The 15,518-nt window shown below is 40.7% G+C and overlaps 1 long non-coding RNA gene across 1 annotated transcript; it reads left to right on the forward strand.

Annotated features, from left to right (window-relative positions):
- LOC113958923 lies at nucleotides 1-7,536 on the forward strand. The gene is made up of 3 exons (XR_003531651.1): nucleotides 1-96; nucleotides 7,046-7,230; nucleotides 7,319-7,536. It is a non-coding gene; the product is annotated as an uncharacterized LOC113958923 (long non-coding RNA).
- The last annotated feature ends 7,982 nt before the right edge of the window (nucleotides 7,537-15,518 follow it).

A 15,518-nucleotide genomic window follows, 5' to 3' on the forward strand; every position in this document is an offset into this window, starting at 1 on the left:
CTTTCAAGTGATGGTGTTTGTCTTCCCCAGTAACTATTATGTGTGATAGGACCCTGCTCTCCTGGAAGTGGCTGAACACCTGCCTGCCCATGGGAAGTAGTGAATTAATTCCTTGATTTGCTTTGCCTGTGTGTGTGGCTTTTTCTTTCTCTATTAAACTGTCTTTATCTCAAGCCATGAGTTTTTTAGCTTTTACCCTTCTGATTCTATCCCTGATCCCACTGATGGGGGAGTGAGTGAGCAGCTGTGTGGGGCTTGGTTGCTGGCTGGGGTTAAACCATGACAGAGATGTATATGTATATCTGTACTGTAAATAGATTAGACTTAGCCATATGTGCTCAGACCAGAATTATTAATAGCAGAATATGAAATTCCATTTTAAAAATAAACATTTAAACCCAAAAAATATAATTAGAATACTATACTGTTTCAAAAGCCAACAAATTAAAAAAAAGTCCAGATAACAATTCAAAAAGCAGTATCTCTATATCCTGGGATATACAGCTCCACTATAGAAGAAAAATTATTATCCCTCTTTGCTTCACTTCCATAAAAATTCTGAAGCTATGGATCACAATCCAGTCTGTTCAAGGCTTATGGAATTATTTAATAAGTCTAATACACAGGCAACATGCTGGGGTTCCCCATATGACAGTAATGTATGTAAATACTAAGGACAATAAAAATATCTAAATAGTCATTTAAAGCAGTCATTAAATGAAATTGAAACAGCATATATTCCACTCTTCCTAATCCAGATATAGATTCAACAAATTACATTAATTTGCTTTCTAACTTTGAACTTTCTAGGACTATTTTAATTACTATCCTTATGTGTAAAACCAGCAAGTAAAATTACTGAAATAAGAGAAAGTTGTAAAAGAAAACCAGTGGAATCAAAGATTATTCTAAATCTGGAGACTGGAGGAGTTTGAAAAAATCCTGAAGACTCTTTGAAATGGAATTTGTCTGATAATAGCATCTAAAAACTTCATTAAAGTATTTTTATGGAAAACATATGTAAACTAAACTTGGTAATCCAGAAGAGTTTACAGTGTTAAGAAAGCAATGTTGCACATGAACTGAACTAACTGTATATTTTTGGTACAAGACATATTTTAAACATCTCAGTAGTAGGCTGTTGAGATTGTTTATCTAGTACAGAAACGTTTGCAGACATTTGAAGTGTGTGTGTGTGTTTGGGTGTGCACACAAGCACCTGTGCATATTTATGAATGCTAAAAATCTCATCCTTAAATGGTTTATAACTTTGCAACAAGTTGAACAACTTCATATAAGAAATATAGCTGGTGTAAAAAGCACATCAATGATGTCCCAGTATTAATAGTTGGTATGTTGGCTGCCTTTACTCCTCCTCATATTCATGACAGAAAAACCAGATATGTACAGATAATTATCCCATTATGTTAATAGTACTAATTCAAAGATAAGATTAAAAACTGTAATTCTGTTTAATCCCTGTAGCCTGTGACACAATCAAAGAAAAAAGGTAATGAGAATACAACTCACAAAGCAGAAGTAGAAATAATGTCATAAAGGATACTCCATCAGTTAAAAACTCTAGATGTATCTCTGATTGCTGCAGATGAAGAAATCATTGCATAAAACATCAAGCACCGGGTTCACAGACAATTCTGAAATGCAAAGCAACGAATTAAACAGCACACAGTAAGAGTCAGAATCAATCAGGACAAAATTTATGTAATGCTTGAAAGCCTTACTAGAATTCATACAGCAGTGCTTCAGCTAGTAGATCTTTTGTTAATTGAGATACAACAATACATACCAAAATTTAGTAAGAAATGGCAGATGTGCTACTAGCTCATAATTACTTTGCAAATCTGAATCAAATAATAGCTTTCTAACAATTAGAGTAATCATAGTAATTTTAAGGGTGGAGAGAACAAGGATGATATCAAGTTTGCAATATAAAAAACTGGAATTAATACTTGAATAATCTCCATCATTAATCAAGAAATAAATCCATCTTGCAAGTGGATTTCTTGAGAGCAGTTAATAACTGCCATCACACTTTCCTGAGCCTGTAATCCAAATATAGATAGAAGAATGACTGATATTAGTTGTCTAAAAGTGACAATTCCCATCTGAATATCACTAGAACATGTGACCTGTATAATATGAAGTTTTGAAGTTAAGTGATCTTGTAAGGAAATAATTCAGTAGCCAGCTTGATGACCTTTGTTTATCACAAGCACAAAAACTTCGGTAAGCCTGTTGTATCCTACAGCAAGCTGAAAAAATAGGGCTATTTTTTCATGTGTATTTATTTAAATTAAAAATCAAAATTTGTTTTCTATCAGTTTCAAAGCAATTATCTACAGTCCTAGTATCTTCAGAAGATATAAATCTCAGTTTAGAGGAAGATGCACCACCCAAGAGGTCATAGGATATTTTCCAGGCTGATCTTCCTGCTGAAGGTGTTTCCCTCTGCATTGCAAAGCTTGCAACATACAGCCAGTAAGAGCTAAACTAGATGTTGCATGTGCCTACAGGCCAGCGGCAAAGGGCAGCTTTCTGCAAGGAGGGATGTCAAATGCAGTCCCTGCTGCAACACATCCTTCACTATTCACTCCAAATACATGGTAGGTCTGAGGCCAGAGAACAGATCTTCCTCCACCTCTCAAACGGGTTTCATATACACACCCACAGACTCTCACTCTTCCTTTCTCCAATTCTCTTTCCTCTTTGTTTCAGACTATAGTCAAAATGGACAGTATTCAAGACAATCTTCTGGTCTTCTAGGAACCTGACTTGTGAAAGTTTGAGATTGCTGGTAGCACTGTATCTTGTTAAGAAAAGAATCTAAGCAATAGAACATAAAAAAACCCAAACAAACAACAAAAAACCCCACTTTGGTCATGATAACTCTGAGAATACAAACCGGAATTCCATTTGTCAAATACATATTACAGTTTACTTTTTCCCTTAATAGCCTGATCTTTAACTCATGGAAGTCAGCTCTGACTTTTATGCTGATGTAAAAGATTATGAAGGGCAGTAAAGAACAGGGCCAATGTACAACGGTGAATACATTGTTTTACAGATTCAGAACATGCCCAAATGCTTTTCTAAAATCCATTGCCAATGTGCAGTCTGACAAACTCCACAGAGGCTAATGACTGTTTTTACATTTGGGGTATCGAACACTTCAAATAATTAGCATGGGGGAAAATGTATGAATGTGAAAGCAATGTCCTATGTCTCAGTGACCAGAAGACATCTATTCAGATAGAATGAGAACAGATGAATTAAACGCTGATGATAAAAAAGGTGCTTGCTAAACCTTTGGAATTAACAAAGTATTCTACTAGCAAACAAAAGCAAAGACAAGTTTCCAGAATCCAACATGCCAATGAATTGTTTTCTAGGAGGGCAGTTTGATGTAAGCATATGAAAAACAACTGGAATGGCTAATTTTTCTAACTTTACTTCAATAGAATACTCTCACTTGAAAGACCTAAGAAGAAATATGGCCTAATATGGCCAGTGGATGTTGCTGTGAATTTATGCTGTGGCTTAAACAGTACGTACCAGACATAAATACTGAAAGAAGAAACAAAATTTTAATTGTACTGGAAACCAGAACTTTTTTCAGAAGAAATTTCTTTTACCTGAAAACTATTAAAGCAGCTACTCTGAAAACCAAAACTGCCCTTTTGTCTGCAGGATGGCAATCTTCTGTATAGTATCTTAACAAAATACCTAAGATTTGTCTACATTAGGGATTGACTCTTCCAGACAAAGTACATATGTACACCTATTGCAAAATAATGGTGAATAGGGTTTACTGAAGGGTGTAAGCCAATATCGACACAAAGTCTGCTCCTCTGGCTATGTGAGTGAGGACATTAGTTTTAAATATATTTCTATGAATTTTTACGTTCTGTGATTTACAAGAGGAGTCAGACTAAATGAAAAGTTTTCTGTACCTGCTATCTTGAGCTGTATATTGTCTTAACTAAGTGTGAAAGAAGTATCCAGCACATTTAATATACGTGGCTTTTTGGCAGTGATATTATTCGACACTTGAAACAAACCATTTCCATGTTCCTAAAAGTGCCAACACCATATTTTTGAGTAAAAGAAGGATTCAAAACGTGTTAACCCTGTTTCAGTGCAGATCATCTCACAGTTGTTTATTATCCCAGCCTCTTGGAGGTATTTCAGATCAGGTCAGACTCTTGAAATAGTACCAAATGAGGCTGATTGATTTGAGGAGTCATAAGGGAAAAGGACACATGTCATAAGGGAAAAGGACACATATCATAAGGGAAAGAGAAGTAAGAACAGCATGTGCACTGAAGGCTGATAACAAAAAAGACTTGCTCCCAAGTTTGTAGAATGGGAGTCAGGGAGGATCAAGATTGATGTGAGTTTCCAGGGATCCTGAAATAGAGATACAGAGGACAACAGCAGCATGTGGGTGTACGTTCCTCACTAAACTTTCCATGTATTTTATGTCATCATCTGCCTTACCATGTTTCTGGACATTTGTGGCATTTTCCTATGCTGTAAATGGACTCCAGTCCTGGTTGCAGTGCATCCTTTCCCTGGCAGCTACCTTCCCACAAAGAGGCCCCGGGAAGGGGAAGAGCCCTTCCCCTTCCTCTTTCTTCTGTGTCCTTTAAATTGTTGTCTTTGAGAATTTCTCTTCACTTTGGACTTGGACTTGGAAGGCAAATACACAAGCTTGTACTGCTTGCTCTTTTTGAATATTTTGCAGTTATCATATTGTGTAAGGGGAATTAAGGGAACCAAGAACAGGACTTTTGACAAACAAGGTTTTATACAGATGGAACCACCACAATGAGCCTGTGGCAGGGATGGAGACACTTGTTCAGTGGGGAGAAGACAGAAAATGGGGTGAAGAGGGATAGACTGGCAGAAAGTCTGTCTATTCCTGAATTAGAGAGTTTACTCACTCTGGCTTATCATAGACTCCAGCTGCCTCTCAAAAACCTTGTTCAGTCAGGAGGAAACGTGAAAAGAGAAGAGTCGCAGTGACCTGGCAGAAGCAGCAGCTGAGCCACTGCATTCTCACAAAGTTCATCACTACTTTGGGTCCATCACATCAGTAGTGTGAGTCAGTGAACGGGGACAGTGCTCAGAACTCAGAAAAAGTGCAGCCCCACAAAATGGTGATCTGCAGCTCTAAAGGAAAAGCTATATATTAGATGATGTCACAGCCTGTCAGATCTGTGACTTTTAATTAAAGCATGTGCAATCATGCTCTTCAGTCCTCTCAGCAGCGATACTCGAAATGAGATATTTTCAGTGGTGTGAGGTTGGTTGGCAATGGGTCTGAAGGGAGGGTGCTAGGTCAATATTTTGAGATCCTGGTTGGGTCTGGGTGAATCAATAGCACTCTGCTAACCAAAGCTGTGCCTTATATCAGTCTTCTTTATGGAGGCAAGTGACAAAAGACTGACACAAGAGATTGAGACAGAAGATGCAATCCTTTTGTGCATTGACCTATTTGAAAAAAGATACTGAGTGATGCTGATAGTCTGTCAACAACAGTCTTAACAGCTTATTCTGAGAGTATCTTATAGAATCATAGAATTATTTGGGTTTCAAGGAACCTTGAAGATCATTTAGTTCCAAAATCCCTGTCAAGGGCAGGAACACCTTTCACTAGACCAGATTGCTCAAAGCTCCATCCAATCTGGTCTTGAATGCTTCCAGGGATGGGGAACGCACTTTTCTGGGTAAACTATTCCAGTGTCTTTCCACCCTCACAGTAAAGAATTTTTTTCCTAATATCTAATCTAAACCTACCTTCTTTCAGTTTAAAGCCATTACCATTTGTCCTATCACTACATGTCCCTGTAAAAAATCCCTCCTCAGCTCTTGTAGACCCCTTTTAAGTACTGAAAGGCTGCTAGAAAATCTCCCTGAAGCTTTCCCTTCTCTAAGCTGTACAAGCCCAACACTCTTAGCCTGTCTTCATAAGAGAGGTGAAGTGCTCCAGCCTTCTGAACATCCTCATGGCCCTCCTCTAGGCTTGCTCCTACAGGTTCACACCCTTTTTATGTTGGGGACCGCAGAGCTGGATGTAGTACTTTAAGCAGGGTCTCAGCAAAGCAGAGTAGAGAAGAATAACCTCACTCAACCTGATGGTCACACTTCTTTTGATAGAGCCCAGGACATATTTGGCTTTCACAGTTCCAAGTGCACATTGCTGGGTCACGTCAAGCTTCTTGTCAATCAACACCTCCAAATCCTCCCCCTCAGACCTGCCCTCAACCCATCCTTTACCCAGACTGTATTTGTGCTTGGTATTGCCCTGACCCAGGTGCAGGAACTTGCACTTGGAGTTGCTGAACTTCATGAGGTTAACATGGGACCACCTCTCAAGCCTGACAAGGTCCATCTGGATGGCATCTCTTCCCTCCAGTGTGTCAGCTGCACCACACAGCTTGGTGTCATCCACAAACCTGCTGAGGGTGCACTCAATTCTATGTCACAAACAAAGATGTTAAACAGTGCCAGTCCAAATACCAATCCCTGAGGAACTTTGTTATGCTGCATGGATGCAGGTTTGTTTAAACAGATGCAATTCAGTATGCATGGGTGAGCTACACATGCAGTATTACGACCTTCCTCTTTCGCCCTGATTTTCATAGTTTCAGGGGTCCCATTCCTTCAAACATTGGTCACCTGGTTAGAACTGTCAGTGTTCCGGGTTACACAAAGGTTCTGGTATCCACTTTTTCTTTCCTCTTTTATCGAAGTATGCCTTTTCTGCTTTTTGGTGTTTTGCCTTCTTTACAGAGACTGAATGCTAGTGATTAATGACTCAAACACTCACCTGGAGTGGCAGCCTGTAAGAGACTGGGCTATTGGTGCTGATGGCTTAATCAGCAGTGTAAAAATGTGGATACCAGGCCAGGGGCTGCAGATGTGCACATTTGACATCTCAGGCTACAAGCTGGGTGTTAAACAAGACAAGGAAAGGGGCAAACCCTGCAAGATGGTATAGTGTTTCTTTTTTCTTACACAGATGATTCAACTGTGATAATTCCCTGGGACATTCACATCAAGCCTGAAGGTATTCATCTCGTGTTGATGAGTCATAATGGACCATAATGAACTCATAATGGACATAAGAGACAGCTACAGCTGCAACATCTTAGAAAGTGTCAAAGACTCCTAAGTATCCTGTGACTCACAGTATTACATCATCCAGTATGAAACTTGCTGCCCCAGGGGAAGTATGGGAGGCCTTCCCACTTGAACCTGATCACATGTAACTCTCAGTTTTGGGGCTTCCCAGGGCTTCCACCACTACCTTGACAGTTCCAGACTGCAACCACCACTTGGACAGGTTTTCAAACACCACTTCAACCAATGAACATTGAAATTGCAACAACCAAGTCTCATAATTGAATCCAATGGGTGTGCTGTGGATCCTTCCAGTCACGTGAGGGGTCTGCAGCCCTGCTCCAACTGCCCGTGCTAGCACCGCAGCCTCACTCCAGCACCACACAAGTGTCTGCCAGTATCAAATCCCAGCTATCTGCTGTTTCCTGCCAGCGCTGACTCTCCAACCATTCCTGCCTGTTTTCTGGGTGTGGGCGAGGGGAACCATGTGGAAGACGTGCCATCTTGTCTCTGTGCTGTGGCCACGTGTGTTTTTTCCAGGTGGGGGAGGCGGGCTGCCATCTCGATTTGGTCTGGTGGGCAGGGCTTGGGGAGTTTCTCCTTATTGGTTGGCTTAACCCAGTTTTATCAATATTGTTATTAGCATTTCTTCTTGGTAAAGAGTTATTTTTTTCACTTACATCCAGGTTTGGTCTCTCTCTCTCTCTGTACTGGAGAAATCAGGGGTAGTGAATCTGAGGGAGGAAACTTCTACCTGAAGTTTCCAAATTATCTCAAACTGAGACAGTCAGTGAGGGTTATCTTCACTGCAAATTGTAGTGGTGCATTTCTTTGGTGATATAGTCATGAAGCTTTGGAAATACCTGAAATGCCTGTTTCACTGGAAGTTCACTGACAGGGTACCAAGGTGTCATTCTAACCTACATATAAGAGGCACTCTGTCCCATGAGCGCCATGAAACCTTGCAGTCCCTGGATTTGGCTTTTTTTCATGTACCTACCATAAGAATTAGCTTGCCAAGAAAGTGCTTATCAGTCTTACATTAAAGGTTAATGGTGCTGTGAGATAATTGAATAAGAGTATTACCAACACTATTACCAAAAGCTATGCATCTTCCTGTAAAATCTAGTGTGTCCTAAAATCCTTTCCTGATGTTCCTGTTTGTCAATAAGCTAAGTACATGCTGAATTAGGAATATATTTTCTACATACTTCTCCCGTTTTTGTCATTTGCATACCTAAATCCATGTTCAATGCACTGTTAATTCACCCCATACTATTCCCATGGAGCATAATTTGTATGCTCATAAAATATCAGTGTAATATCTAGAGATGAAATCCAATGGAAACAGTTTACTGTGAAATCCAGTCTTTGTTCCCTCATTTTTCCACTTCATTGACTGTTGCTTTTTTCCAAGTACTCCTAGCACAACTCTTCATTATGTTGTATTATTACTTTGTTTGGGAAATACACTAAAATTTTTTTTAATAAAATCTAATTTCCCATAATTGTTGGAATGATGTTAAGATAGTTTTTCAGGAGACAAAATGCTAATCAATTTTATTTCAAAAACAAAGTGAAATTCCACATAAATTGGTGCCAGAGTGCAAATGCTTCTCAACTGGGAATGGAGAGGGAGGGAAGGGAAATATATGCCAAATCTCAATTTAATAGAAAGGATGTGAAATACATTTTATTTGAATCAAATGCTATTTAGCAACTTAAGCATCTGGAGCACATCTGATAACCTGGGTAAAATGTATTGATTTCTCTATTGATTTTTCTAATATACCTTCTCTGTGAGGGAGTTATAACTGAAAGTAGCAAGTGACTCAGCTAATGGTAGCTCTAAGTAGTTTGCAGATGTTCAAGTATGCAAGATGGGTCATCACTAAATTCCAGCATGTGAAAGGTCCTTATCTTCCACTTGGAGACAATGCATGGTATTGGTGTCTTTCTCTCTTGGCTTGCAATATTTGAATTTTTTTTCCATATGAAACTTCTTATGCATTTTTCCATTGCTATGAACAAGTGACTTTGTTCATAAAGCAGATGTATATACGGATTGAGATACTATATAGCCTTTAAACTACTATACGTTAACTTTAACCTTAGGATCAGGAATACAGAACCTTTTTCTGCAGTTCCAAAGCTGATTCATAAGTTGAAATAATACACAGGAGAACATAAGATACCTGTGGATTTATGGTCAATTTATTTCCAGGAATAGCTCTAAAACTCTGCAATATTTGTCACTCTCTCTGAGCAGTTTTATATCAACAAAGGAGATAGAAGGAAATTCTCGCACTCTCGAAACTCTCGAAATGCTAGAACTTCTGCCATTGCCTTCAATGAGAATTTCCTGTGCACAAACAAAATTTGCCACTGAACTCACAGCACATTTTACTTTCATAGAATCATAGAATATGTTGAGTTGGAAGGGACTCATCAGGATCTTTGAGTCCATCTCCTGGCTCTGCGCAGGACACCCCAAGAATCACACCATGTGACTAAGAGTGCTGTCCAAATGCTCAAGCAGTATCTTGTACTGTTGGATTTCGCATTACAGCATGCTTTCTTAAATTTACAGCATTGTCATCAAGTACAGCTCAGAAGCAGAAGAATTAAAAAAAAAAAAAGCTTAAAAAAAAGCAACCTTGAGTTACACTTACCATTATAAATATTTGCACACAGCAAGTAATACTTGAAATATATGTTTAGCAGCAGGAATCCAGACTTTAAATTTCAACTCTAAAGGTCCAAGAATAGAGTCTGTAATGAAGAGTATTCAGGGCCCTCATAGTCCTTTAACCAGCTGTTCACAGGATTTTCTGCATGCCCTAAATGTGAAGAGAAGGATGATATTGCTCCTCAGATGGTAAGCGCCATGAAGGAAGGGGAACAGCTGGGCCAAATAGGTAAGAGGCTGCACTATGAGAACATTTTGCTACTCTTTGTGTAGATGCATCATAAAATAAGGGATCATCCTTCCCCTGCAAGCATTATACTTACTCCTAGTTTCTCTAATAGACTTTATTCAGACATTGTTTATTGCAACAAACAGAGTAGAGAGAAACAGCCCAAATTACACCACCTTTAACACTCTGAACTATGGCCAAGGCTTCCAGATGAAATACTCATAGGGTGGCACAGACCTGATTCACCTCGAGACTCCTCCAATTCCAGAAGTAAAAATTTACCCTGAGATTTATTCTGGTTTCTCCGGATTTGTAGCCTATCAGAGGCAATTCTTGATCTCTGGCAGCATGTTAAAAGAAACGTTGCACCCAAAAACTCTAAAAGATATGCCACGACAATACACAATTTGAAAAACAAACAAACAAACAAAAACCCCAAACCACACATTTTGCAAAAAGTAAAGCAGACAAAGAAGACGAGTTCGGCCTGCTGCACCGCAGGCACCAGGAGCTGCCCCGAACCTCCCCCCAAACGAAACTGCGCCTGTTGTCACCGGATCAGCTCCGCAGGGAGCGGCGCATTCCCGGGGACTGCGCGGGGACTTGCTCTGCGCCGCAAGGGCAGCTGCGGCACCAGCGGCCACCCCGCACCGCCACCCCGCGCACCAACTCTGCTCCGGAAGGTCCGGTGTTATTCTACACAAAACAAAACCCAAAACCAAAACCAATAATTTAGAGGAGAAAAAAAAAAAAAAAAGGAAGAATTTTCCCGTTAAGTGCCGTTGAATCCTAGAATCTTTCTCTGCGCCTCTCCCACGGGCTTACCCTGGAAACAACAATCCCCCCACGCCTCAGCGTTAATTCGGCGCCGAGTAATCAACCACCGGGGCAGCCCTCGCCCCCTGCTCCGCCGTCCGCCACGCGGGGGCACCAGAGCGCCGCGCTTCCCGATCCCTTGAGCGCCGCGCTTCCCGATCCCTTACTCCCCGCGCTTCCCGATCCCTTACTCCCCGCGCTTCCCGATCCCTTGCTCCCCGCGCTTCCCGATCCCTTGCTCCCCGCGCTTCCCGGTCCCCGCTCCCGGGCGGAGCACAGCGCTGCAGCCGTGGCGGCCGCAGGGCGCTTCCCATCTCCGTGTGGGAGCTCCCAGGGCCGGACCGCGGGACGGGCAGGCCCAGCGATGGCCCGTCAGCCAGGAACCAGCAGGTGTTTGAGCGGAGGGAAGAGCCATCTGAAGGATGTCATGGGCGAGGCGCGTTCACTGCCCCTTCTGTCAGGTGTGAATGGAGGGTTTACCAGCGCCAGGGTGCAGGTGTGGGTGTTGGCAGCGTTTCTATAAAAATAGCTCTTCTCTGCCCTTGTAATACTTTCTATTCTTGGCACATGGAAACAGGACAGCAAGTCATCTACACCAGAAGAGTAACCAGGCCCTCTCCTCCACTGAGTGGTGCCCTGTGGTGCTAGTGCCAGCAGAGCTCCTGTCACCACAGCTAGGTGAAAATAAGCTAGGTGAAAATAAGCATATGTGCTTTTAAGGGCAACTTTTAGACTGTCTTTTGATCTGTCCTGGTTATTAACATTGCATTCACCAATCACAATGGTGTCAAAGACCCCAAAACTCTGTGTTGCTCTACATGGATCCAACTTCATGGCTGCACAGAATCACAATATCAGAAAAAAAATATTCAAGCTCAGCCATATCTCAGTGACCGTATATGATATTTTGCCACTATTACATCTATAACTTACATGTCTTGGTCAGGACCTGACTCCTCTGAGCCAAATGCTGGACAAACAAAGCCTTACTCAGTGCCCATGAAAGCAGTGGAGGTTGGCCAGGCCCCATGGGGAGTGCTCCAGGCCTGAAGAGCTTACAAGTCTGGAAAGACAAAACAAACAATGACAGACATAACAGGCATGCAGGCAGCTGCCTTGGCCCTGACCCTGCCATTTTTTCTGGTCTAGTTTAACCCTGTCTGAGAGGGTGCATGATCTGGACTCTTATTTTAAATGCTAATCTTGCTGCTTACTAATCCAAAGAAGCTGAATATACTTTCTTTATATATATTCTAAGTTGAGCCTTTGAAAGCATTATCAGTATTAAATATGTTTCCGTATATTTAAACCATCAACAGAAAATAATCAATAAAATATCTTTTTTCCTGCATCTAAATAATTTCTTTTTAAAATTAGGGTTTTTTTCTTTTAAAAATTATATTTCTCTTTTCTCTCTGCTTTTGTTTTCATCAGCCCTTCCTATTCTGTATCCATTATTCCCAGTTTTATGCACCATTTCCTATTTCAGGTTTCTATCTTGTGTTTTTCTTTTTACTCACGTGTATTCCCACTAGGTATCAATGAAACTACTCATATGCTTAATTTAACACAGAAAAAAAAATGTAATGTTATTATTTTGCTTTTTATGCAACTGTTAATCCCCAGGTATTCTTTTCCTTCGTCTTTCCATCTTGCATATCTTTTGACTCAGGCTCTAAGGCAGTGGTTCCCAAGTCACTTCAGTTCAGCCCTTTACCTTTTCTGTGGGATTTTAGGTCCCCAACCTTCACCCACACTGACTATTCCTGGAGTACAAGAGTCTATTTCTCCTTGCTGAAATTTCATTTCCAGATCCAATAAACATGTCTCAGTCCAGCCTTCCAACCTTACCCTACCCCAGATCCTGCCATTTATGTTTCAGCAGAAGCCCTCTGTACTCCTTTATTCCTTTTCACCAAGGCAGCCTTAGCCAGCTCACCTTGCCCATGCCAGGTCCCTGCCATTTACCTACTTGCAGAGCTTCACAGCATCCCCAAAGACAGATCTTCCCTCTGCACAACCAATCATCTTCCTTGTCAAGGAGCTATCTCCTGTCTGGGCAGACACTTGCTGCACAAGCTCCATGTCTCTCTGTCCTTACTGGTTCACACTAATTGTTACATACTTACAGGAAAGAGGTCTTTCTTGGATGAGAATAGTGGAAAGCTGGAAAGGAAGGTATGGAGGGAAAAGAGATGGAGTTGACAGGAGGTGAACTGGATGGAGTATTCCTGAGGGTTTCGAACTTCCCACAGCCTCGCTTCATGTTGGTAGCATCCCTGACAGCTTGAGATCTAAACTGAGCTCAGATTTTTGGATTGTAAAGGTAAAAGTGCCATACCTTTCCCCCTTTTTATTTAGCTAAATTCTAAATATCAATAAGTTTGCTGAGCCTGATTTCAGAAAATCTTTCAGGTTATCCTCCACACCTGCAGTTCTCTTCTGTCCTCAGAACAAAGAGACTGTCAAAGGGAAGAAACCTTCAGGTTAGTCTTCACATTTTGAGCACCTGAGGTTTTTTCCTCCTCGATCGGACTGTTTCCAGGAGGACCTCTAAGGTCTTTCTTTGGAAGGATCTTTCCTTGAAAGTGGCATTTTGTGGATAATCAAATACCTCTCAGCTGAGCAAAGTAACTCCTTTATATGTCTCATTTTAATGAGTCTAAGGCAGCAAATGAGATTCCTTTTGTACTTATATATTTGCCTAATTTTTGCATTTGTTGCTGAAATGAAAGTATCAACATGGTTTGGAAGGGATGTTTGGTATATCTGTGTGCTTCCCACCAGCAAATCTACTAGCAAATTAGGAAGGCTTCATATTAACTGTTGCTGCAAAAATGAAGCTGCCTTTCCCCTTGATAATTTCTCTGCAGATGGCATGACAATGGGACTTAGTAACATTCCTGACCCCTCCCCTTCAAGCACATTCTTTACTTTATAGAGCACCAGGTTGTTTTTTTCAAATGTTCCTTGGGAGGTATTCAGGATCCCCACCTTCGAACTTGAACTTCAAAGTTGAGTAGTATGTTTAGTGCCCATCTTCTCAGCATATTTTTCATGAACAAATTATAAACATTTCAAGCAAAGTGCACTTATTACAAGTTTGTTTGCCAAGTACTGATGCCTCCCTTCCAAGTTCCAGCTATGTCAAAGCATCTGGTTTACAAACAGGTTCCTCCCCTTGGCTGGTACATGGATGCCAGAGCACAGAGGCTTATCACTAATGAAGGAGTTTACCAGATGAAAGGGAAAATGCTGTGGGAGTCACTTGACAGACTCTGGCTTGTCACAGAATGTGTAGGTATGTTGTAGTCACTTAGTAGATGAATGAAGTGATGTGCAGGAGGAGTTATTTCCCCAGAGTTCTTCCAGAGCCTGATCTAAAATTCCCTGAGGTCAGTAGATTACTTTTGATTTCTACGGACTTTACACTGGACTTTCAGGTGGTTACTTACTCTAATCAGGAGACATGGCCTACCCTGGTGTTTATCTTTTTTAGAGGAGTCTGAGGTCATCTGAAATTCTTGAGTGTTTACAGCTTAGCTTACAAAAAAAAAAAAAGTTGCTACATTCTCCCATGACTCTACTCCTAAATCATATTTTCCTGTGTTTTGCAGAAGATTTTAATAATATCTGTGCTATTTTCAGGGGCTTTCACCCTAATTTATAGTGGTATGTTGAATGTGGACTTTGCTCAAAAGATCTAATCTTGTCTAGGTAATAATGCTGGTAGAATTTTTTTAGAAATCTTTTTTTCCATTCCTTCTCATTATAATAAACCTTATAATATACCATAATATGCATAGCTTGTCTTTATATAATTTCATTACATAATGAAATATATATATACAACTATGTAATTTCCTTCATAATTTCATAGCTCTGCATGAGATTGAGACCTGATCCTATGTCATACTGTACACTGTCTTTCCCTTTCTTTCTTATGAGGAAGGAACACTGAGTCATGAAGTAGTGATGATGATCGAAGTGTCAGAATTATCCATCTAAATGGAACTAAGTGGAACTAAGCTTTCAGTATCACAGAAAATCTAACTTTTTGCTGTCTGTTATCAAAATGGTAAACTGTGCTTGCTCACTTGTATAGGTCCTTATTCCCAACACTCTGGACAAATTATCAGATGTATTATTCACAGTCAGTGTCTTGTAGCCTGGATGTTTTGTGAACTGGATGGGTCTGTCCCTATCTTTTGTTCATGTATGCAAAAAAAAGGGCAATAGAAGCCTTCCTCAGATCTTAAGAATCTCTTGCAAATGCCAAGACAATGGCAAATGCAGTATTTGCAGAAAAGAGAAGGGTTGTTTTGGCGTGGCCCTGACTGCACAGCATGTCAGCTTTGGGTACACCTGCACTGCTGTGTTAGCTCAATGCTCTGGTCCATGTAGGGGCTCGCTCTGCACAGCTTACGTGCTGGCTTGAGCTCTGAGTCTAGTTTGTACCATCCAGCTGGACACAAGGCCATAGAGCCAATTGTGTTCCTCATGGGAGTCTCTGTGTATAAAATTCTGGCTAAGTACTAAGAAATTTTAAGTCATCTTTATTATTCTAAGTCCAAAATTTAAAAAGCAGAGAAATAATAATGCTGCACCATTAAGGTATAGTGATAAGTAGAACAAAAC

This window comes from Corapipo altera, unplaced genomic scaffold (genome assembly GCF_003945725.1).
Source record: "Corapipo altera isolate COAL_440 unplaced genomic scaffold, ASM394572v1 1, whole genome shotgun sequence".
Lineage (NCBI taxonomy): Eukaryota > Metazoa > Chordata > Aves > Passeriformes > Pipridae > Corapipo > Corapipo altera.